The 24,970-nt window shown below is 38.5% G+C and overlaps 1 long non-coding RNA gene across 4 annotated transcripts in view; it reads right to left on the bottom strand.

The window, feature by feature from the left end:
• Positions 1 to 4,259: 4,259 nt before the first annotated feature.
• LOC101883493 (uncharacterized) overlaps positions 4,260 to 24,970 on the bottom strand; it is a 53,391-nt gene continuing 32,680 nt past the window's right edge. For 2 of the 4 annotated variants that reach the window (XR_015523566.1, XR_015523565.1), the window contains 6 exons: positions 24,557 to 24,664; positions 20,574 to 20,737; positions 18,673 to 18,951; positions 17,565 to 17,630; positions 13,646 to 13,805; positions 4,260 to 5,105 (listed from right to left, as the gene is read on the bottom strand). This is a non-coding gene — a long non-coding RNA (uncharacterized LOC101883493). Of the gene's footprint in view, positions 5,106 to 13,645; positions 13,806 to 14,118; positions 14,189 to 14,634; positions 14,755 to 14,841; positions 14,965 to 17,564; positions 17,631 to 18,672; positions 18,952 to 19,563; positions 19,654 to 20,573; positions 20,738 to 24,556; positions 24,665 to 24,970 lie in introns of those variants that run through there. The other 2 variants (XR_015523568.1, XR_015523569.1) reach the window with 2 other exon arrangements.

Below are 24,970 nucleotides of genomic sequence, written 5' to 3'. Positions count from 1 at the left end.
ATGGCCTCCGCAGCGTCCTCCCTATCGGGATTGCACGCTTTCCAACGTACTGTCGTATTTCCTAGAATTATCTAGATGCTCACGACTTCCCAAAAAATATATCTAAATCCGTAAAACTTCTGTTGAAGTAGGATAAATTAGGGCCAGGGACACGTTGGAGGACCGCGCCTCCCATGATGTGGGTGCGTCACGCTTGCTTGACTATCTCCTCATCGGGGGCGTTGGTAAGGTGCAGTCATTGTGGCGCTTTCCATACTTCTCCCATTCGTGGATTTCATCCACTTTATGGCACTGAAGTTCCCCAACCGAAGGGGAATGTTCGAGGTTACAGAAGCAACCCTTCGTTCCCCGAGGAGGGGAACGGAAGTGCCATACTCCGTCGCCATAATGACTGTCCCTTAGCTGTTTGAAAGTCTCTTCAGCTTAAAAGGATGGCGTTTGCTAGCTTCAGGTGTGCTTATATGCTGAGATAATTGCAGATGCCGCACACCTGCGCAAGCTTACGCTGCCAATTAATTTCATTCATTGGCCCGTTCAATACTCTCCAGACAAGCGGCTTCTGATCCGAATCCTCCCATTCGTGGATTTCATCCACTTTATGGCACTTCCGTTCCCCTCCTCGAGGAACGAAGGGTTACTTCTGTAACCTCGAACGTTTTTGCCCTGATTTGATCACCATTATCTTCTGCATAGTTCGCTGAGTAACATTATTTACATTTTTAAAAATTTGATTTATTTACAACATTTAATTCATTTCAGTTAGCTTGTTTGTAGCTTAGCAATAAAATGAACAAACCAATAAAAAAGGTTTCGTCAAATTAGAAATGATGATCTCTATGAAGACATTTACCCCAGCCCTCTCCATCCTTCTCACTCTCTTATGGTGGGCCAAATCAAAGGTTACAAGGAGCCAATTTTTGCCCGCGGGCCTTACTTTGGGCATCTCTGCTCTGGAATCTGTCACAATGCGAACAAAAAAAAAAACAGTCACAGTTTCTGGTTCGTGTGGACTTTAAAGATTCAAAAGTACACAAGTATGTAACGTTAAAGTAAATAACAATTTTGATTGGGAAATTGAAGTCACTGTTACAGTCCACCACTAGGACAGTGTCCCTGACTTGTGTAAAGAGGTGAAATTCTGCAAAACAAGCATTAGGCGGATCCATAACAGCTTTAGCTTCAGCTCAGTGATCCAGCAAATATTTTGACCCACTTTAACCACGCTTTTGAACCTGTGAAATATCTGTGAGGTCCATCGTATTGTAAGACATTTACCCACGTCGGGCTCTAACTGGTGTTTGTTTTGAGTGTGTGGGCACAACATCCCTAAAGTCAGCCATTTGTCTGACCTTCAGCCGATCCGACAGTTCTCATCAGCAACACTACACTGCACACTCTCAAGCCCTATGGAAGTAGAGCAGCACTGAGAGAGAAGAGGGGGGTCTGACGTCCCACAGATCCCTCCTCATCTGCCCTAAGCAGCTCTAGGAAGCCCTTCAGTTCTGCTTTCCCTCTTCAGCGGCTCTGCTTCACTTCCACCGCAGGCCATCCTCCCCCAGAACCCGATCAATAGTGCTCTCCTGCTTTCATCAGACCTGCATTGTGGAGAAGCTGCACTTTCTGAAGAAACAGCCACCCAGCCTTGAGTGCGCTTCGCTTTTCTCAGACCGCCTGACTGCCCGCCAGACTTCACTCATTAGTGGCAGTCTGCTTTTTTTGGCTGCTTTTATAGATGCAGGTAGCAGATGTAAAATAAGGAAACGTCACTGATGTGAACTTGCCTGCATTAGCATTTGCTGATGCACAAAATACTGGTACTATATTGGTTACTGGACGATATTAATGAACTTGTGATACTGAAAGTCATTTATATTTATCACTTTATCATTAACCTGGTTTCCATCACAGACACTAACCAAAGTGTGACTAAATCTATTTTTATTGTAATTTTTTTTACACAAATGCGTGTAGGTTTACATATATTGCAGCCATATCTTTAATAAAAAAACTAGGCTTAGACTTAGGCCTCTTGTAGTAAACCGTAATAAGTTGAGACAACTCAAATGATTTGAGGAAAGTGATTCCCTCAGTTCGTTTAAGAAATGGGAAATCGACAGCTCAATTAAATGAGGTGACCAAATGTGTGTGGTCTCTTCAACTTAAATATTTAATAACACATCTTAACTGTTTAAGTAGGAATAACTTAAAATGAAAAATAGATTAAAATTTAAAGTACTTATTCCCCGGGTTCCTTATATCGAAGTTGATATTAGCCGCACCATGTTGGTGTTTTGTAACATCTAATTTTTACAAGGTGGGGCATTAGTCCAACGGTTAACCCACCAGCCTGAAGGACCAGGACATACACACATACACTATGGACAATTTAGCTTACCCAATTCACCTAGCACTAGTCTTTGGACTGTGGGGGAAAACGAAGCACTCTGAGGAAACCTACGCCAACACTGGGAGAACATGCAAACTCCACAAGCTTCAGCCAAATTCCGCATCACAATCAAAATGACCAACTTGTTTCAAATAACATAAATTGACCAATCAGCACAGTTGTCAATGCAGAATTTCAAGTGCAACCAATCATTTTAAACAGAGACATGGTGAATCGTTTAAAGAACTTAAAATATTAATTAAAAGTTTTTTGCTGCTTAATGAATTAGTTAAACACACCTATTTAAGTTTTGATGCCAAAACTTTGTATATTAAGTAATGTCGAGTTATATTAACTTAAAATCTTTAGTAATGACAACAGCAGGATTTAAAGTGTGCCTGCTTCATCTTATTCATAGATCCATTACTTAACAGCTTTCCGTATTTTGTGATTCATGATTTTTTTTTACATTTATGCTTTTAAGTTCTATTATGTGAAAAAGTGACTCTCATTGACATTTTTGATAGTTTGAATTGATATGTTGCCTGTGGAGGTTTTTTTTTAAATGACAGTATAAACTGACAGTACTTTGTCTGCTATTTTACAGACTTAATTACCGATTATTTATTATGCAACACACTGTATACCACCTGACATAAATCTGCCGCCTATCCAAGTTTTAAGAACAACAAATACTAATTTGACTTCTAGTTGATCATTTGGTATCAGAAGTGGCTTAAATGAAAGGCAATGGCCTCTAGATTACTCTAATTTTACCAAATAAAATATGATCATGCCTTGTTTTTTTATTTTTTTATTACGAATGTAAGGTCTGACTTTGCTTAGACAAAAGTCTTGTTACTTAAAAGAAGTAATGTACAGTATAGCATATAAAGTCATAGTGCAGTGGAAAAATAATTAATATTGTGAATGACTCCCATGAGCTTGGAGTTCGGGTTTGGGTGGGTTTCCTGCAGGTGCTCCGGTTTTCCCCACAGTCCAAAGACATGTGGAACAGGTGAATTGGGTATGCGAAATAGTCTGTAGTGTATGAGTGTGGATGAGAGTGTGTGGATGTTTCCTACAGATTGGTTGTGGCTGGAAGGGCATCCGCTGCATAAAACGTGCTGGATAAGTTGGCGGTTCATTCTGCTGTAGCGACCCCAGATAAATAAGCCGAAAAGAAAATGAATGAATGAATTTAATAACTAACATAAATTATACTCTGTAAAACTACTGTTTTTACATTACTGTGATGGTTGGGTTTAGGGTTAGGGTAGGGGTAGACATATAATAAAATACAATTAATAGGAAATTTAATAAATAATTCATGTTAACTTCCGGCCGTAACCGTCTCTAATCTAGCAACAAGCAAGAGATGAAGGTCCCATAATGCAATTCATAACCTTAAATAAAGAGGGGTAAAGAGAATCACCAAATAGGGATTGCATGGCAACATCTCTACCTTTAAAGAACAAGCATGTAACGTCCTAAATACTCCTTTTGCAAACTGCCTGAAAAGAACTCATGCAAATGCAAAACAGTTTTTTTTAGATGAGCAATAGCAAAATGTGTTTTTTTTTTGTTTTTTTCACTTTGAGAATTTGAAGGGTAATGGAAATGCAGCTATTGTTAGCTAATCATTCATTATTATTTAAAAAAATAAGTCTGCTAAATGACTAAATGTAAAAACATTAATAACACATCAATAACACAAATATCACATCATAATATTGTAGTTCTTGTTGTTGTTAAAATTATCCTTAATAATCATAATTTGCCCCTGCCTTAACTTCTTATGTTGAAAGTTAAAAATGACCCCCACACAGGAGCATTTTTAAGAATGCAGAGCTGTGGATCATAATGAGGTAAATTATCGCATGAAAATCTTTAATGTATGACAACAGAAAGATAATCACTTGCATGAAAGACAGTTCAGCTCTATTTAGATCTGATTCGCTACTAAATGTCTCATTCAGGTGTCACCTGATCCAGCTGCTCGTTTTTCATAAGCCTTCGCCAAAGCTAGAAAAACCAGGTGTCCGTAGCTCAAAGTTCACTGAAATCTATTTTGTTGATTTAGGATGACAAGGAAGTAATATATCGGAAAAGAAGAGACAGTTTGGCAAGTTAGTTAACAGATCCTTCCAGGAAGAAATTCTTCTGAATATTTACCATTAAACTTCGTTTTGGAAGACGATCCAAGGTCTCTGTAACCATAAATTGAACGTGCATCCCGTTCTGCTCCCTGCAAATAGGCAAACGTTAGTGCGCTCGAATTAACCTTTAAGGATTCCCATAACTTTGTCCGGAGTAAATCTGTCCGGTGACAAATTACTCCAGTTACGCTTTTAATGTGTAGTTTCCACTGTTGGCTGAAACCCAATCTGCTTCCCACAACACCCAAAACAGGACAATCACAATGTTGTCCAAACAGACTTTTCATCTGTCCAGGCTGAGCTGTTTTATTGGAGGCCTGAATCACAGCCTTTTCTGGAAACTGTCGGGGCGCCGGCAAATGTGCATGCAATTTCCAGTCTTCACGTGACGTTTGAGACAGGACGACCGCAGGAGAGCACGGCAGGATCCGGCAGCAGCTGCCAAGCCGTGGGGACAAATTTGAACTCTGCAAACACAGTCATGTCAGCGGCAGCCCGGCTCAGCTACACTCGCCCTGGAATGACACCCGTTCACATATTTAGCCAACGTCTGACTCACCCTGAAACACAGAAGAGGAAGCACTGACAAAACAAAAGACTGCGACCATCTTTAACATTTCCAGACAATCTAAAATAGGTATAGCTTGTACCAGACTGATTGCATCCAAACGGTGAATTAAGAGAAGGTAGCACTTTGCAGGCTGCTTTCAGTCTTGAGTCGCTACAATAACATGATATACAGTATTTATGAGGCAACGAAAATGGCCAAACCTTATAAATATGTAATGATCTTGTTTACTGGATGGCTGTTGAATTGGGAATGGGATTTTGTGTCTCATGAAAGCAGAAAGTAGATAATGTACATGGCCAACCATTTGGAGGTTTCACTTGGGTCAATTACATAACACATTTTTAGGTCCTACTGTATAAATACATTAAAAGCAAACTAAATTTACACTGTCACTAAAGGTTTTGACGGTATTACAGGTCCAATTACAACTCTATAAATTGATCCTAATATTGTATTTATTCATTCATTTTCTTTTCAGCTTAGTCCCTATATTAATCAGGGGTCCCCACAGCGGAATAAACCGCCAACTTATCCAGCACATGTTTTTACGCAGCAGATGCCCTTCCAGTTGTAACCCATCACTGGAAAACATCCAAACACACTCATTCACACACATACACTATGGAAAATCTATCCTTCCCAATTCACCTCATGTTTTTGGACTTAACCAGAGCACCCGGAGGAAACCTACGTGAACACGGGGAGAACACGCAAACTCCACACAGAAATGCCAACTGACCCAGCCAGGGCTCGAACCAGTGACCTTCTTACTGTGAGGCGATTGTGCTACACACTGCGCCACCCTGCTGCCCTCCTAATATTATATGGTTAGTTTTAATCATATCTGAAAGGGTCATGATTAATGAGCTTCCGTCAGCGCTAGAAAAGTTGAGCTAGTCCCAACTTCTGCAGCGAGCAACGCCTCTGAAGCGGCGCCAACGGATCCACAACGCAGGCAACGCCTGACATCACCCATTCAAAGTGAATGGGAAGTGTTGAAGGTGATGCCCCGTGTGAGTGGGGCGTCAGTGACCTCAAGCTGAAATGAAGCAGGGCAATGGTCCAAAACACACCAACAAGTCCACTTATAAATGGCTGAAAAAAATTAAGACTTGGAGTGGCCTAGTCAAAGTCCTGATCTGAATCCAATTGAAATGCTGTGGCATGACCTTAAAATGCAATTTATTCTCAAAAACCCTCCAATGTGGCTGAATTACAACAATTCTGAAAATTTAGTGAGCCAAAATCCCTCTACTACAGCATTGCAATAGATTCATTGCAAGTTATAAAAAATGCTAGATTACAGTTCTTGCTGCTAAAACAACCAATTATTAGATTTAGGGACAAATACATTTTCACACAGGACTATTTAATTTTGTATTTTGTTTTCCTTTAATAATAAGAGCCTTCATTTCAAAACTGCAAGACAGGTTTACATGTGTTATCTTTTATTCATACATTCATTTTTTCGGCTTAGTCCCTTTATTTATCAGGGGTTGCCACAGCGGAATAAACCGCAAACTTATTTAGCATATGATTTACGCAACAGATGCCCTTCCAGCCGCAACCCAACACTGTGAAACACCCATGCACACTCTTTCACACATACATTACAACCAATTTAGCTTATTTAATTCACCTATAGCACATGTCTTTGGATTGTGGGGGAAACAGGAGCTCCCGGAGAAAACCCACATATATATATACATAATACTTCATACATAAAATATACATAAATAAGAAATTATAAGAAATATTGTTTTTCTTGGTCAATGAGTCTCTTAAAATAGTGCTTATTCAAGTTTATAATATGACATTTCCATATAGTCTTGATCTTTCGTCTCAAATAGCATAACTGTTTTAAAACCATATTTGTCACATTTAAAAGGAGATTTTCTAGAGATTTTACTTTATCTCATAAAATGTCATTAACTCACAAGATAAACTGAGTAAGACAAGAGAAGCAAAGAACCACGTCATGTGCGCTTTCTTGTAAGTTAGCATGTTATGAGTAAATGTGGAAAGATGGAGTGTGAATTAAGGATACTAATATTCCCTGTGGTCTGTGGTGGGGGGGTGAGGCGGAGGAAAGCTCGGCGGAGCAATCCCGTTTGGCAGGTAGATGAACTGCAGATCATACGGGCCGGCAAGTGCTGATTAATGGGAGCGGGAAGGCGCTGGAAAGAAAACAACGCTATAAATCAACGTCGCGACGATGGTAATTGTAATTGAAATGAATTTGTCTGCCCGGAGCCAGGCATTGCAATTGATATTGACCAAAGCCCTGGTGGTCCATAGAAAATGAAATTGAGAAAATGTATTCAGAGTATCCACTGTAAGGTCTATACATCACTGCATGACACAGTCGTCTCACTGTGGGCCAATAGGAAAAGAGAGAGAGAGCAAAGATCAGTGTGGGTGTCAGATGCTAATGAGCCCCCGGATGCTCAAACGTGGCAAATACTGCACATTTATGGGAAAAGAGCAGCGTTAAAATTAACTAAACGCACTGTAAATGCAAAATACCAATGCAAATATAGCTGCAATTTTGGAATCTTAGAATGAAACTGTGTGAAACAGCTGTATCATTAAAAAACAATGACTGCAGATGAATGTTATTGTAAATGTAACATGCATTATCCACACTTCACTAGTTTACTTATGGATGCCTTATTGTCTCTTCTGCCTTTAAACTAATCCTAATGAGTACTGTGAACTGTGAGTAAATCAAGCAATTTGAGCACAGTAAAAGCCAATAAATGAAGAGAACTCAAGCCAACTGAGTACTGTAAAACTCAAAAAGTTAAGGCAACTCAAATAGTTTTAGGAAACTGACTGCAACAGACCATTAGAGTAAAAAAAAAAAAAAAACTAATCTATAAGAGTACTGTGAACTTGCTGTAATGATGTATTTAATTAACTCATTACCTTCAACACTGAGTTCAAAACTCTTTTCAAATGAGTAGAATTAACTTTCTGTGCATTTTGAGTTAACTACACTCATTTGATTTGGTAAAGTTGACCATTGGGTTTCACAGTACAACAGTACACAGTACAACTTATATTTTTAGTTTAAGATATATTTAAGATATAACATAAAGCTCTAATTCAGAATGATTACTCAAGTTTTCAGTGTCATAGATACTTCACTCTAATGTCCTGATTTAGTGCTTAGAAGTTCTTATTGTTAAAACCAGCTGAAAATAAAGCTGCTTAATATGTTTGTGGGACATTTGATAGGCATTAAGCAATGTATTTTAAAGTTACAAAGAGATATGCATGTGAAATAAAGGTTTTTAATCCTGAGTTGAATGTATCGTCATGAGGTTATTGGAAAACAAGTTAAGTGTTTTCTCATGTAGCACTATCTTTATTTAGTGCTTAAGGTAGCTAACATTACTAGCAGTTAACGACCACAGACTAGACACAAAGCAAGCAGTTTTTTGTCTCCCTTTCTACAATTAATAAGTGCATAAGAAAACTTGCTAGCTAGCATTATTGAAGTAGTCACGACAATGAGTGTAAACTCATGGGGCACGCCGTCATCATTTGAATGTACTTTAGGTCATTCATCCAGAGGAGAACTTATATGTAGCTCTGGGATCATTCATATGCACACCTCAGGCTGAGTTAGATAAGCCACAACATTTCCTAGTGAGACAAAAGCAATCATTTTCCTCCCTTTAGTTATTTTTATATTTTACTTACTATGTTAGTGGAACTTTTATTTTGAAAACGAAAGGCATTAATTGTTTACTATGCACTACTGAGCAACGACTGCACAAGACATGTTCAAAGTCCCACCAAGACGCAAAAAACAGTATTTAAATAAGGTCTGTTTAATTGTATGTTTTGTGTTTAATGTAAAATTTTATGTGTATGCTTCGAAAACACATGAAGACTGCCGAATCGTGTCATCACTCAGCTGAATCAATCACTCAGCTAAACTGTCATTTGTTCATGCAGAGATTGATATTAATTCCTGGCTGTTTTCTTTAACATTGTAGCTTAAAAATACACCACATTACATCTTTATCTGCCTCTTTTTGTCAAAGTTTAACTATAATTTAGCCTTTATCCACAACAGATCTCGTGAGCAAAACTCTGAAAACTTCACGTTACTTTGATGGGTTCATTATAGAGAGTTCACTCTCTAAAAAGTTTTTTAACTGGGCATATACTTTATTTGTTAAATTAGTTATTTGGCAAATTAGGTATTATTATATTGCCCATGTTCAGCGTACATCATGCTGTGTGTTTATGTGTGTGTGAGAGAAAGCTGCAGGTCAGAGTGAAACTCATTAATGTTCATGACCAATCCAAATATGGTCAATTATAGATCTTCTAATTGTAGGGGTAGTTATTTTATCAATCTAGGCTCATTCTGATTACATACCCCTATATACATTTCAGGAGAGAGCAAAATATGTCCCAGGAGCTACGTTTTTTTTTTTTTTTTTTTTTTTTTGCAGTTTTTGTTTATCGCGAATCCACCAGAGGCCTCTGTTTATGCATTCTCAGATCTCAAATTTTTCTCGCGAGTGCCATTCGCACCTTCTGTTCTCACGGAATTCCACCAGAGGCCACTGTCAACTGACTGACTAACCAACCGATATCTCCCCACCCTCCCCCTTTCCTAAACCCAACCAATAGTGCTTTGAAAAGCACAGATTGATCCACCCACCACCTTCCCTAACCTCAACTGCAGTGTTTTAAATAGCAATTCAGAAAAAGAAAAGCCCCCTGATTTTTCCATGCACATTTTCATATTTTACGACATTCTCACCCTGTTATTTACTTGTTTATTTAATTTTTTAGCTTGTGTTTTTGTATTACCTGCTTTCTGAAACCGTTCTTCACCAATTAAACCCAGGCTCATTCTGAAAACGTAGTCCCATGGACGTTTCTGGAGACCGCGAAAATCGTCCCGGGAGGTACGTATTTTTGCAGTTTTTATTTTTACGAATCCACAAGAGGCTGCTGTGTGCACTTTTTCGCATCTCAAATGTCTCTCGCGAGTGCCGTTCACGCCCACGCTGTTCTCACGTAAACCCACCAGAGGCCGCTGTCAAACGACCGTCTGTCTGACTGGCTGAATGATTGACTGGGCGACCAGCCAATCAGCTGACCCATCCTTCTCCTTTCCTGAACCCAACCAATTTTATCGATTGACAAGGAAAAAGTTATATATAACTGAAAAGTTATATGCTTTGGTTCTTTCTGACTACTGGCTAAGCCAAAGTGATGCAAATGCTACGGGCAGGCTTTTAACGACTCTGCCTTTGCCTTTGGGTGATACTTTCAGGCCAAAGAAACCCCTTTTGTTGATTAATTTGTGTGGTCAGTAGCTGGGCAGGTTTCTAACACCTAAATGCCAATTATCATGCTGACTCCAATACTGAATTTGCAAGCTTTGTTTAGCCATCTCTCCTCCTCCTAAGAAGACATTATAGATAGGACATCTTTGTCTTAATTTAGACTTGTGATAAAACTTCCAGACTGCAGACCTCCAGTAGGTTATTCCTGCAGATACATGGACAGATGCATGAAGACACTGTATGACTGCAGATTAACCAACACGTCTTAATAAAAGCGTCTTAAATTCTGCTTGTTTCAAGTTTCCTGTACTGGGTTCTCTTCTCTTTCACTCATTTATTTTTTTACAGCACTATATACCTACTATATACAGTAGATATCAGAGAACAATTTAACTTACTGAACCAATGCGGTAAATGGCACCTTTAAGTTCTGCCTACAAAGAAAACATCATAATGTTTACTAGCAGAAAAATGGTCCATTCACTGTTGCTAACAATTCCAAGAAGTCCTGAAAACTGAAGAATCACGTATATAAGCTAACTCATGTTCACAATTAGTATACTAGCATACAGCTGTGTGATTTCCTTCAGGAACCTTTGTACTCAAAACTTTGCTAGCTTCTTGTTGGTTTACTTCACTAGCACATCAGACTGGTAGACTGCAATTTGAACAGAGCCAGTGGCGACTCAGATCCCAGGTCTACGGAGAGACTCAGAGGAACATCTCGGCTGGAGGGGGCCCGTGCAGGAAAAACACAATGAAGGATCGGCTACAAGCTAATGGTACCACTTTACAACCCAACACAATCTGCACTGTATTCGGCTTTGCAATATTGCCCCTATTGTTTAGAGTGCATAATGCAGAGATGTTTGGTTTCCAATGTAAAACCTCGGACTAATAGTTCCGGGAGGTTTTCATGTGCACTTTCTGCACAGATATAGAAGAAATCTATATTTCATAAGTGTGCTGTGTAGCTACAGCACCCAATTATCAGCAGATAAGACAGAGGGAAGCCCCGGAGCATCAAGCCAGATATTTAGACCAAGGGAAGCAGGCTTGCAGGGACCGAAACCCCAGGGGCACTACAGCCTCACCCAAGCCTTTCCCCCCTCTGTTTTCCCTTCCTTCCACTGCCTCCCTCCATCCTTACTTCACCTGCGGGGTTCAATTAGCAGAGACAGCAGCTCTCGCACCACAAGTCTGCAGATGGAAACAGGGTACGTCTAAGGCTCCATTTACAGTGAGTTACATAAAAAAAAAACACAATTCAGAGTTTTGCTTATGTGTGACACAAATCAGACGTGTTCTATGGCTGTGTATGGGGGAAAAGCATGTGCGTTTGGATATTTCAAGATTTGTATGTGAAAATAAATCAAATATATTCCAATGTGACTGTTATGAGGACAGACAGGCTGTGTTTTCTGTATGTCAGGTAAACTGTGATAATTTGGCACTTCTGGACTGTTTAATGACATCATATTCTCAGCAGGAAGTATGTGTGGAGGTAGTACATTAATATGTCAAAACTAATAATAATAATTAGTAATGAAATAATGAAAAGCCTGCCAATAATCTACACCAGTCCTGAAAACTTTTTCACACACCAACATTTCTCTAAATGGTTGAGGACAAGACATAATAACTTCAGTATTGTGCAGGCTATAATGAAGACCATTTTTCTCCTCCTCCACCTCAAAACATTGTCAAAATTTGGCTTTTTGATCACAGAGCTAGCATCAAGTATCCAGCATCTTGGCTAGGAGGCCTGATACTAGAATTGCATGGCTCCCAAGGTAATCAAAAATTGACTGTGGTATGAACATATTTTCATATAGGCTAATTCATTAATTTATTCATTCATTTTTTTTTCAGCTTAGTCCCTTAAGTAATCTGGGATCGCCACAGCAGAATGAACCGCCAACTTATCCAGCATATGTTTTACGCAGTGGATGCCCTTCCAGATGCAACCCATCACTGGGAAACACCCATAAACACTCATTCACACACATACACTACTAGCAATTTATCTTACCCAATTCACCTGTACTACATGTCTTTGGACTTGTGGGGGAACACCCGGAGGAAACCCATGCAAAGACGGTGACAACATGCAAACTCCACACGGAAATGCCAACTGACCCAGCCGAGACTCGAACCAGCAACCTTCTCGCTGTGAGACGAGAGCACTACCCATTGCACCGCCGCATCACCCCAGGATAATTCATAGTTAATTATAACTTTTTTCTTAATTTTTGGTTTTGCCATTCTTTTCCTGTGGGTGTTTTAAATAATCTAACTCTTATAGCACATTTGAGAATGTCCTTTTTATAGGCTGGAGGTTTTCTCCCATACGTGCCCCTGGATAACAAAAGTCATATGTGTCAATTTTAGAAATTGAGATTTATACATCTGACAGCTGAATAAAGTGCAAAAAATATATTACATGTTATAAGGAACAAACTGTAAAAACATTGGGTTCCACACAATTCCTTCATGTTGTCCCAACACAAAAAAAGAAGTTGTTAAGTGGACTGAACATAAAATAATTTAGTTGTCCTCCCCCCAAAAAACTTAAGAATTCTGTTGTTTCAACTTATTTTAAATATATTTCAAATATAGTTTGAACAAGCAGAAAAAGTCTTTTTGGGAGTATGATCAGTTACTCAGTGCATTAACTACAGTATGTAAGCAAGCATGAATTTGGATGTTAAGAATACATTAGTAAATGTTGAACTATGATTAATAAATGCTGTACAAGATTATTCATACTTTGTTAATGTTAGTAAATACATTAAATAATGGATCATTATTCTAAAGCGTTACCACATTGTGTGGTCCAAAAAAAACATTTAGGCATACACAATGATTCAGATATAGCAATTTTAAATGCATGAATCAAATATGGGTCACAATTGAAAGAACGGGCTGACCATTGTGTAAAAAAAAATGGATATAAGCTACAAATCAGAACTGAGCATCAAAACACGCCGTGTAAACAAGGCCTGAATCACTAAACTACACTAGAGGCCTACCATACACATGCGAACACGACAAAACACTCACCCGCTCACATCACGCGCACTTAGCCCTGTGAAAAATACATGAACTGCCAGCAAAAAAAAGCAACATGCAGCATTCTGTGGGCAAACACGCTCACCATTCTCCGAAAAACTGCACTTTTACCCACACAAACATGTATTTGTACACTGACCTCAGCCAACAGAAACTGCTGTATGCCATCCATGTAATAGATCCAGCTTCAACACACGGTAAGGTCATTTGCAGGTCAAGCGTAGCTCATGGTAGGCAGATGATTATCGATCTAGAGGGACCAGGGACTGTTCACAAGGGCAGGCGGCCCACAGATCAGCCTTGGGCAGAGGAAATAGAGGTCATGGGCTAGAGAGTGCACAGTTCATACACAATGAACTTTTAACACCTCTAGAAACTCTATAGGGTTAGCCACTTGTTGACCAAAATTATACTATACACAAACTGGTAGACGGTAGAGCTGTACACACCGCCCACAACGCACAAATGTCAGTGTAATTATTTACAGTAGAGAAGTCTTTAGAAATAACCTTGAACTGAAAAAAGGGTTTTCAATCTTTTTCATATGAATAAGTTGTAATAAATACAATATTTTACACCTAATACATTATATATTTATATATATACACTTACCGGCCACTTTATTAGGTACACCTTAGTAGTATGGAGTTGGACCCCCTTTTGCCTTCAGAACTGCCTTAATCTATCATGGAATAGATGGCACAAGGTACTGGAAATATTTCTTAGAGAGATATCTTTTGGTCCATAATAACATGATAACATCACGCAGTTGCTGCATATTTTTCAGCCGCACATTCATTTGCCGACTGCACATCTCTCGTTTCACCACCTTCCATAGGTGCTCTAATGGATTGAGATATGGTGAATGGAGGCCATTTGAGTACAATGAGCTCATTGTCATGTTCAAGAAACCAGTCTGAGATGATTCACGCTTTATGACATAGATAGTGCATTATCCTGCTGGAAGTAGCCATCAGAAGATGGGTACACTGTGGTCATAAAGGGATGGACATGGTCAGCAACAATACTCAGGTAGGCTGTGGCATTGACACAATCCTCAATTGGTACTAATGAGCCCAAAGTGTACCAAGAGATTATCCCCCACACCATTACACCACCTCCACCAACCTGAACCGCTGATACAAGGCAGGATGGATCCATGCTTTCACTTTGATGAGCCTGTGCCAATTGTAGCCTTAGTTTCCGGTACAGGAGTGGCACCCAGTGTCTTCTGCTTCTGTAGCCCATCTGCCCCAAGGTGTGACACGTTGTGCATTCAGACATGCTCTTCTGCATACCTCAGTTGTAACGAGTGGTTATTTGAGTTATTGTTACCTTTGTATCAGCTTGAACCAGTCTGGCCATTCTCCTCTGACCTCTGGCATCAACAAGCCATTTGTGCTCACAGAACAGCCTCTTCTGGATATTTTCTCTTTTTCAGACCATTCTCTGTAAACCCTAGAGATGGTTGTGCATGAAAATCCCAGTAAATCAGCCGTTTCTGAAATACACAGACCAGCATGTCTGGCACCAACAACCATGTAATGTTCAAAGTCACTGAAATCCCTTTTCTTCCCCGTACTGATGCTCAATTTAAACTGCAGTAGATCGCCTTGACCATGTCTACATCCCTAAATGCATTGAGTTGCTGCCATGTGATTGGCTGAATATGGCTGGTGAGCATACACCCATATAATATGTGTGGATTAAAGATGTGACGTCAAATTTTAAGGACGTCAAATTAAATTTAGTGAAATAAGGTATCGGTTTTTGTCAGAATAAAATGTTAAAAGTTAGCTAATTCTATGTGGTAGATAAGTAAAAAAAATACTGCTGGCAATCGGGCAAATGCTAGCGGGTTGAATAATATGGTTGTAAAAGGTTTTCTAAAAGAGTGTAAAGATTTATGCAATTGATGATAATTTTGGGACTGCATCGTCCTCCTTAAATAGAATCTTTTAATATACCATCAATAGATTTTTTGTTTTAAATATGTCTGACATAAAGTGCCTCACAAAGTTATTTAAACCCCTTTATTTTTTTCACATTTTGATATTGCAGTCTTAATTACTCACCCACATCTACATTCTACACTGCAAAACGACAAAGCAAAAAAAACTAATTTATAACATCTTTTAATAAAAATGAAATACACATCATTACACAAGTGTTTGTAATCTTAGCCCAGTGCTTAGCTAAAGGACCATTGGCATTGATTATAGCCTTAGTTCCTTTTAAGTACACTGATGAAAAAGCTTTCATTGTTCTTTGCCAATCTTCATCACGCTGAGTATAAAGTGAATACAACGTATCAACTCCCCTTTGTTTTGTTTAATTTTAGATTCAATCAAATTTAATTTTAAATTTATCATTTTTTTTCTTTGTCATTACAGTGCATGAAGTGTAGATTTGTTGAGTTGAAAATGTCAAAAATGGTTTTAAAGCCTTCCATGTCTCATGCTAAGCTAGAATATCACATATTCTCTAATCATATAATCATCCCCGTGTTGAAATGCAAAGCTTTCTGGTGGCTTTAATTCTGAGAAACTGCATTGCAGGACATTAGAGAAGCTAAGGGAGGTTGGCAGCATGGAGAGGCTGAAACCAAGGACACAGTTGGCAGCGTGCCTGTGCTGGGCTGTGGATGCAGTCAGGCGGAGTGGAGGCAGGCCATGCCTTGGGGCATTGAGAAGAGGCCAATTCACTGGCACACTAGCTAGGCCCTCAGAGAGAGAACGCCACACACAAATTCAAACTTGAAGAAAATATAGAAAAATCCAAAAATGACAGACAGAGAAATTGTAATGTTTAGCAATCTGATTTATCATTCTGAAAAAAAAAATGAACCAACTTCGTAATTCAATCCTTTCAAATCACTGTCATACAGTATGATGTCAACATCGAATACCAATAATCCGACTTAATTTGATTGAGACAATACTCTGATTAAGAGTCTAGCACGTAAACAGTGACTTTTGATTAATTTAGTTCGATTAAGGTTATAATCGAAGTAAACAGAAATCAAATTAAGATGTGGAGTATGCCGATTTTAGTGGCATTATTGAAGAGCAGTACAGACATGTAAACTCCTTAATCAAATTATTATCATTGTGTAGGATTTTCGTTCCTTTCGTGACTAGATATTCCATATACACAGCTGTTTGACACTATTTTCTGCACCTATCGACTGCAAAATGCAGAGGTTTTTTTCCCCATACGGCATCAGATTCCATTAAAATAGCACTCTTCCAGCAGTTCAAAATCACATACAAAATCTCGTTTGTCATGACGGCATGCATGAAATGTTTCTGGAAGAACGTGAAAGTGCCAAACTGCATTTAAAGTAGACAAATTAAAAATAAAACACAAAACTACATTAAACTCCGTAGGAAATGTGAATGACGTTAATCGAATTATGAACTATAACAAGTAAGACAGGATCATGAAAAGAACATTCAAAAAGCAACTTGTGTAAACACCTTAATCATATTATTGTCATATTCAGATTAGGGCAAATCATTTGATTTTAAATGTCCATGTAAACATACTGATTGACTGAAAACCAATTATGTAGTTTAGATATTATCAATTAAGGGTTGCGTCAAATCTAATCCAGCTGATTTGTTTAAAACATCTAATTCATTCAGAAATTATTCATTAACTTTCATAATTGACTATTTGACAATTGCACTTAATTTGTTCAACCTTTGCTGAACCATTCAAGAATGAAATGCAACTGTTATAGAGAACACTCTTGTATAAATAAAAATTTATTGTGTCTTACATTGTCAATTGGCAATCACAAACACATTCTGATACATTCTAAAAAGATGCTGTGTTGGCGTAACCCAATGTTAGGTTAAAAAGTGTAATTAAGTCGGCCTGTCTGACTATGTTTTATCCAACATAGGGTCATTCTGAAAATGTAGCCCTATATACATTTCTGGAGATCACAAATTATGTAGCCAGAAGTACAAATGGCTGCATTTCATTTTTAAAATGAATACTACGGGGTGGTAGGATGCTGTTCCTTTTCCGCTTACCAGCTGACCGCTTACCTCCGTGTGGACGGCTTTCCCGCTGTTACCAGTTTGTCCAGTTACCTCGCCATGTACGTCAGTGGACTTGTGATGCAGAAAGGAGTTGACCGCAATGACAGCGTTCAAGTCCAGAGAACGGTTCCAGAAATCGGGTAGGACCAAAAAGGAGAAAAAAATGTATAAATAAAACAGGGTGAGAATGTGGTCAAATCTGAAAATGTGGTAAAAATCAGAAGGCTTTTCTTTTTCTGGATTGCTTTTATAAACTGTTGTTTGGGTTTAGGGAAGTGAGTGGGTGGGCGGGTCAATTGGTGCTTTTTAAAACACTATTGGTTGGGTTTAGAAAAGCAGGAGTGGGCCAGTCGATTGGTCAGTCAGTCAGTTGACAGCGGCCTCTGGTGGATTTATGTGAGAATAGCAAGCGCGAATGACACTCGCAAGAGAAATGTGAGAATTGAAAAAGCATATACAGTGGCCTCTTGTGGATTTAAGAAAACAAAAACTGTTTAAAAAAAAAAAAAAAAAAAAAAACACTTCCTGGGATGTATTTTGCGATACAGAAATGTATATAGCGGTACATTTTTAGAAATGACCTTGGGTTGGTCCCATCACAATAAAGGCAAAAAAAGTGTAATATTTAAATGGAATTGAAAAAATAATAATAATCGAACATTGGGTTTGTACATATCTGACCCTACATTGGGATACCACAACCCAGCGTATGTTTTGAGTGTACTCTATGTGTGAGTCAGGGTGAAAAGTTTTATTTTTCATAAAACTACTGACTTTTAATTGAGAGGTGCTTTTTAGTCTTAAACACTTTTGCAAAGCACTTATTACATGACTTAAAAAGTTGTGTGGATAGACTTGTGCAAATACAGTGCATCTTTAATGATTGCTATACTGTTTGTCCCTGTTTTAAAAATAATAAATCTTTGCCATGTCTTCAGCTCTCCTCTCCTGATATTTCTACAAATTATACAAGTAAATAATTCAAATCAAGAGTCAGATGCTTATAGGTTCAGGGTCCATCAAGAGCCAGGCTGTTTCTTTTTTTCTCAAAAGTTTCCAATGCAACAAAGTTTAGGTACTTTATCAGTCTGTTCATGGTTTAGTTCGTCCTTACCTAATCTCACAATATCTCTCTCTCTCCTTCCTGCTGAACATGTATGTGGTGGTGACTGTCATCTTCTACTGATCAATCAGGACCCAAACAAGCAGGGTCTTTGATGGCTGCATAGAAAGAGAGAAAGAAACAGAGAGCAAGAGAGAGAAAGAAGAAGTTTCCTTTTGACGAGCATGTTCCACTGTGAGAATCCCCAGCAGCCTCTGACATCTGGTTCCAGTTAGAGCCATGACGCGCTTCCTGCCCGCCTGGGCCACGGTTCACAAGTCAGACGCCACGCTGAAGAACGAGGAGAAAAACAGACACACATGCTTACTTCAGTATTATCTACATGTGTGTGGTTATCCTGAATCCTGAACCACCTGTGAAGAGCATTCATTTTTACCACCTATATGTCCTTTATAGAATTATACAGCACTTCTTATCCCACACACAGATAAACATTTAGTCAAGTGTACACATTATATTTTCTATTAAACATACTACAGTTGAAATTTTTAAATTATTAGTATACATTCATTTTGCATTTACAAATATTTTTAAATATATTAAAAATTATTTTAATAGTATGGTACAGACTAAGTACAGGGTTCTGCGGGTTTCATCAAGTCAGACTTTTAAAGACCTTTTTAAGAACATCATAAATGACATTTTAGACTTAAATAGGGTTAAATGCAAAGGAATTTTACCTAATGTCCCTGTTTTCTTTGCCACATTTTAAATAATGTTTCAAAACAAGCAAACCCTAGTTGCATAGGATATACAATTTACATGTGCACAGCAAAAACAGACCAATTTAAAATTATCTAAGACTCACAAGACATTATTTCAGTGAAGACTTTTACATTTTAGATTTTAAATAAAAGACATTTTTTAAGACTTTTTAAGAACCTGCGGAATGGGCGCAGTGGGTAGCACGATCGCCTCACAGCAAGAAGGTTGCTCCGGGTGCCAGATGAATTAGGTAAGCTAAATTGTCCAAAGTGTATGTGTGTGAATGGGTGTGTATGGATGTGTCCCAGTGATGGGTTGCATCTGGAAGAGCATTGGCTGTGTAAAGCATGTTGGCGGTTCATTCCACTGTGGTGACCCTGGATTAATCAAAGAACTAAGCCGAAAAGAAATCATTTACTTGGAATTCCCAAAACATAATAACAGACTTTTTGTGGGATGTAAACAATAACAATGATCCAAAGGTATTTCCTGTTTTACATTTTTTATTCCCATAGCTTTTAAGAACCCTAAAAGATCCACATACTGATAGATAATGTTACTACAGCCGTTTTAACATTAAGATATGATTCAGTTGCCTCCATTACAGTTACTAAAACAATTGTAACAGTTAAATGTCAGTTAAATGTCTGTTGAAGGAGCAGTATCAAGAGATATTAAGCAGATAGTCTACTAATACTCAAATGGACCATAAAAATAAAGTTACCCTTTTTTTACTGAAGTTAATGTTGTTGTTGTTGTTGTTATTATTATTATCATTACTGTTGTTATTATTATTATTATTCTTTAGCCAATGTAAAAACACATTTTTAAAATTCCTCTTCGTATCTGAATGCATAAGCAAGTGCATTTTGCCGTGTTTATGTTGCAGCTTCACTTGTCGTCATTGAGCAATTGTGCTTCTGTGCGAAGAGCTACCCGAGAGATAAGCAATGGAAAAGTGTGACCCTCAAGATTGCAAAATGTGCACTGCACCTACACACACTCTGGAGGGAAACCCTACAGCCCGTGGGTGCATGTAGACACACAAAACATACACAGTGAAACACACACAACCATGTCTAGGGCTTGTGGGTAAGGAAAGTGAGAATGAGGAGGAGCAATGAGCGTAAAAGTGAAAATGTCAGGAGTGTAGATTTAGAACACAAGTCGACCACAGAAGGGCTTGCCTGCATTGGGGGCGATGTTTTAACGCCCTCATGTATGGTGCTTTGATCGCGCAGGAGTCAGTTTGTCTGCTGGTTCAATGAGGCCTGATGCTGAAGCGAGCACTCATTTTATCAAACACTGCAGATCTTCATCGGTGCATGGAAAATCAGGTTGCAACCCACACCTACATCGTAAAGGACAAAAAACAAAGAATACACACTCTCAGAAATGAGTCAATGGCCACTCTCGCACTGTATGAGCCTCCCACAGATCCACATCATTTCCACAATCAATATTTTTTTTGTTTTGGTTTTATTTGTTGTAGATCGTTATTCAGCAAGCACTCTGTGGGCTGCACGACCCTTGATTCCTTTTGTGTGGCCCGTGTGATGTTGTCATCATCATGGCAACCATTTTGATCAAGCTATAAAGATGCTGCCATGCTGCTAATACGACAAGATATCCGCTAGATTTTATTTTTTAAGTAAGTGATAACACTGTTGATGATGATTTTAATAATGATAAGAATACAAGATAAAGCAAGCCTGTAGCCATAGGAGGATCCAGTGGCTTAAAAGACCCCACTAACAAAGTCCAGAATTTTTCCCATACATCAGGGGTTCCCAAAGTGGGAGTCGGGACTCTGGGGGGTTGCGGGACAATGACAGGGAGTCGCTTGGTTATTTAAAAAAAAAAAAGTCAAATAAACTTGACTAAACCATCAGAATTACAATATTTTAACCAGGGCATCACGGTGGCGCAGTGGGTATAGCACAATCGCCTTACAGCAAGAAGGTCGCTGGTTCGAGCCCCGACTGGGTCAGTTGGTTCTGTGTGGAGTTTGCATGTTCTGCCCATGTTTGCATGGGTTTCCTCCTGGTGCTCCGGTTTCCCCCACAGTCTAAAGACATGCCCTATAGTTGAATTGAAAACGCTAAATTGCGAAAAACATATGCTGGATAAGTTGGCGGTTCATTCCACTGTGACGACCCCTGAATAATAAAGGGACTAAGCAGAAAAGAAAATGAATGAATGAAATTTTAACCATAACCCACAGAAGATAAAAATAGTATTTTTTATAGTAAAAAACAACAATATGCAAATGAAAAGTCGTCAGCCTTTCAAATATGTTTTTAATAGGATCGGTGTTAGATTAGATTGCTAGATGAACAAAACAGCAATGATTGATTTTATAGCACCAGGTTAAACTTTCTGACACCTTTATGGCAATCAAATACATTAAAAATAAATACAGGCCACAACTGAACATTGAGAATGACCTCTGATTAGCAGTCTCCAAAATTAAACCAACAATAGATAATATTAAATTAAACAAATAATAAACAACTATAAAAATTATATGGTTGTTAGACTGTTGCAGCTTTTTGTGTTGTCAGTATACTTGTGTTTATAGAAGCCTATTGTTGAATGAGCAAACGTTTGCATATTTATAAAAGTTTGGTAACTCCTGCCTTACATGAGCTCCTTTGTTTTATATTGACTGCTATGCCAACAATAAATTGTGAAAATAACCCATCAAAGGCTTTAGGACCACGCAGAATCCGACATTAAGGGAGGTCATCTTTCACTACTGACCTACTGTTGTTAAATAGAGAAAACATTTTACAAGTAACTTTAATTTTAAATCATGGACCTTATTCATGAAAGACAAAATGGTGTGAAGCACCAAAAGAGGCCCATATTAAAGTTAATTTTAATACTAATTAGGCTGTTATTGTTGTCCATGAATTGTTAAATGTACTTTTTTACAAGAAACACTGAAAAAAACATGCAGCTCTACATTATTATGTTTTTATTGTTTATAATTCAAATGGGCAAATTCTGACTAAGGAAAGTTAAATGTGCTGGCCAGTTTTGCTATTTGCCTAATAAATGAAAATAGGCTACAATTCTTATTTCTAATAATGTAATAAATTTGAAATTTAAAATGAATATTTTCGTATTTCTTTATTCTTAATGTTTAGGAAAAAAATTTTGGTAGGCTACTTCAAAAAGTGGGGTTATGATGACTATCCGACAAGCTAATCCAGCTAAAAAAAAGTGCTTAAAATGTCATGGAGTAAATTAAGTGTTTTTTTTCCTCATATTTTATTTTTTATAGAAAAAGAAGCACAGCTTTCAGCAGGATGGCTACAGGCCTGTAGTTCGCGTCACAGATTATTATGTTTAATATTGACGATTGACTTTCCCCATTAATATAATAAATGAAAAAAAATGTAACATTTGGATGTACGTTTATCTCACTCCACATAAATTTCTCCTTTAAAAGCCAAAGTGTCACCTATGAGTATCACACTGAGTTACGGTTAATGATAACACGAGTAAAGCTCTGCCTCTTTTGATTTGATTAGCCATTTCAGTCATTTTGAAATTGATGTATATAAACGGGGTGTGTCATTATGACTAACAGCTTTTATAAAGTAATATTAATAATTCCTTATATTTATATAGTGCTTTTCTGGACACTCAAAGAGCTTTACACATTGAGGGGAATCTCTTCATCCACCACCAGTGTGCAGCATCCACCTGGATGATGCGACAGCAGCCATATTGCACCAGCACATTACATACCAGCTGTTTGGTGGAGAGGAGATGATTGATGAAGCCAAATATGATTTGGGAATGGTTAGGAGCCCATGATGGACAGGGGCCAGTGGGCAAATTTAGGGTTAAACCCCTACTCTTTTTCGAAGAACATCCTGAGATTTTTAACAACCACAGAGAGTTAGGACCTCGGTTTAAAGTCTCATCCGAAAGACACCGCTCGCTAAGCAGTATAGAGTCCCTGTCACTGACTATCTGCTATACTGGGGCGTTAAGACCCACACAGACCGTAGGTTGAGCACCCCCTGCTGGTCTCACTAACGCCACTTCCAACAGCCACCTAGTTTTCCCATTTGGTCTCCCATCCAGGTACTGATCAGGCACAGTCATGCTTAGCTTTAGAGTGCGACCATGTGACAGTAGCAGAGAGCTAGCTGCCGGCGATGGACTGTCAACAGGATAATAATAAACTACAATCAAGTAGGTGTAATTTTACTCCAATTGTGTTCAGCCTGGTAAACCATTTTAAGAGTTAATGTGCATGTTGTTTTGGCCCTATAAAAATATTTTCCTTAGGCAATATGTTGTTTGACATTTTGGCTATTTTCAGTTTTGTGAGAAAACTACATTGACTCTTTTTATTAATCTAACACTAACTATCCCTTTTATATTGAATACATTTTATAAAATATATAAAACTAAAAATGTATATCTTACATTCTAACAGTAACACTATACCTTTCCATATTTTATCAATTTATCTGATAAACAAACATATATATTCATTCCCAGACATAAATGTATTTCTAGTGCCAGAAGTAACTGTTTTTAAAAGTTCATTTTGTTATTTTACAAGTCACATCAGCAGAACAAGCATCAACAATTTTTTCATTTTTTTTTTCATCTTTACCCCATTATCAGTACCAGCAATGAAAATAAATCTAGACAGGGTGCTCTTTTGCTTTCCACCTTCTCCAGAAACAAGGCAGAAAACAGCCGAACAGGGACCCATGAAATTTTAAGCTGGGGATATTGATTGGTGGGGGGAGTCAGGGAAAGGTCAACCCTGTCTGAACATCAACAAGCAGAAACGCTGCAAGCTGCTCCGCATCGCCCATCCTCACCCAACCTTCCAGCGCTCCGTCTGATCTCCAGCTGTAGAACCAGCACTCTCTGCCATGCATTCTGCTCCGACACATTAACATCCAATAACCCAAAATACAATGTGTCAGCCATCAAGTTAACCGCATAAGCCTTACTTTCCTCTGCACTTCTTCTTTGGCTCTTTTTCCTCAGAGTTATACACATACAGAGCGCGCACACACACACACACAGAGAGAGAGAGAGAGAGAGAGAGAGAGAGAGAGACAGGACTGGTGCATGGTATTAACCCCCCTCCAGCGATGCTCATATCCTGCAGGAGCCCTCGGGTTCTAACCTGTCAATATCGTGTGGTGTGGCGGAGCGGGTCTGCTCCCCTCAGCGGATCAGTTAACCTCCTCGCTGGCTAGGACAGAACTGCAGATCTGCTCCACACGCACATGACCTTCAGCACAGGATGAGACACGCTGATTTATGCATTCTCGCAATACATATTCATTAGAATGACTGTAATTGTGTTTGTTTACACACTTTGGGATCTTAAAAGATGTTGTGTTGAGTCAGAGAAATGCACATATTGAGGAAATGGCCAAAATTAACGCAATAAATTGCTGAACAATTAAGCTTTGCTTTAAATGTCTAAGCATGACCATACTGAAAAAAAATAATACGTACATAGAAACAACAACAAAAAAACAGCATTTTTGAAAGATTTGTTTGGCACGTTATTAACAGTGGTGGAAAGAGTACT

Source organism: Danio rerio, chromosome 23, assembly GCF_052040795.2.
Source record: "Danio rerio strain M-AB ecotype USA chromosome 23, GRCz13ab, whole genome shotgun sequence".
In the NCBI taxonomy this organism is placed as follows: domain Eukaryota; kingdom Metazoa; phylum Chordata; class Actinopteri; order Cypriniformes; family Danionidae; genus Danio; species Danio rerio.
This window is presented reverse-complemented; position numbering and strand designations above follow the sequence as displayed.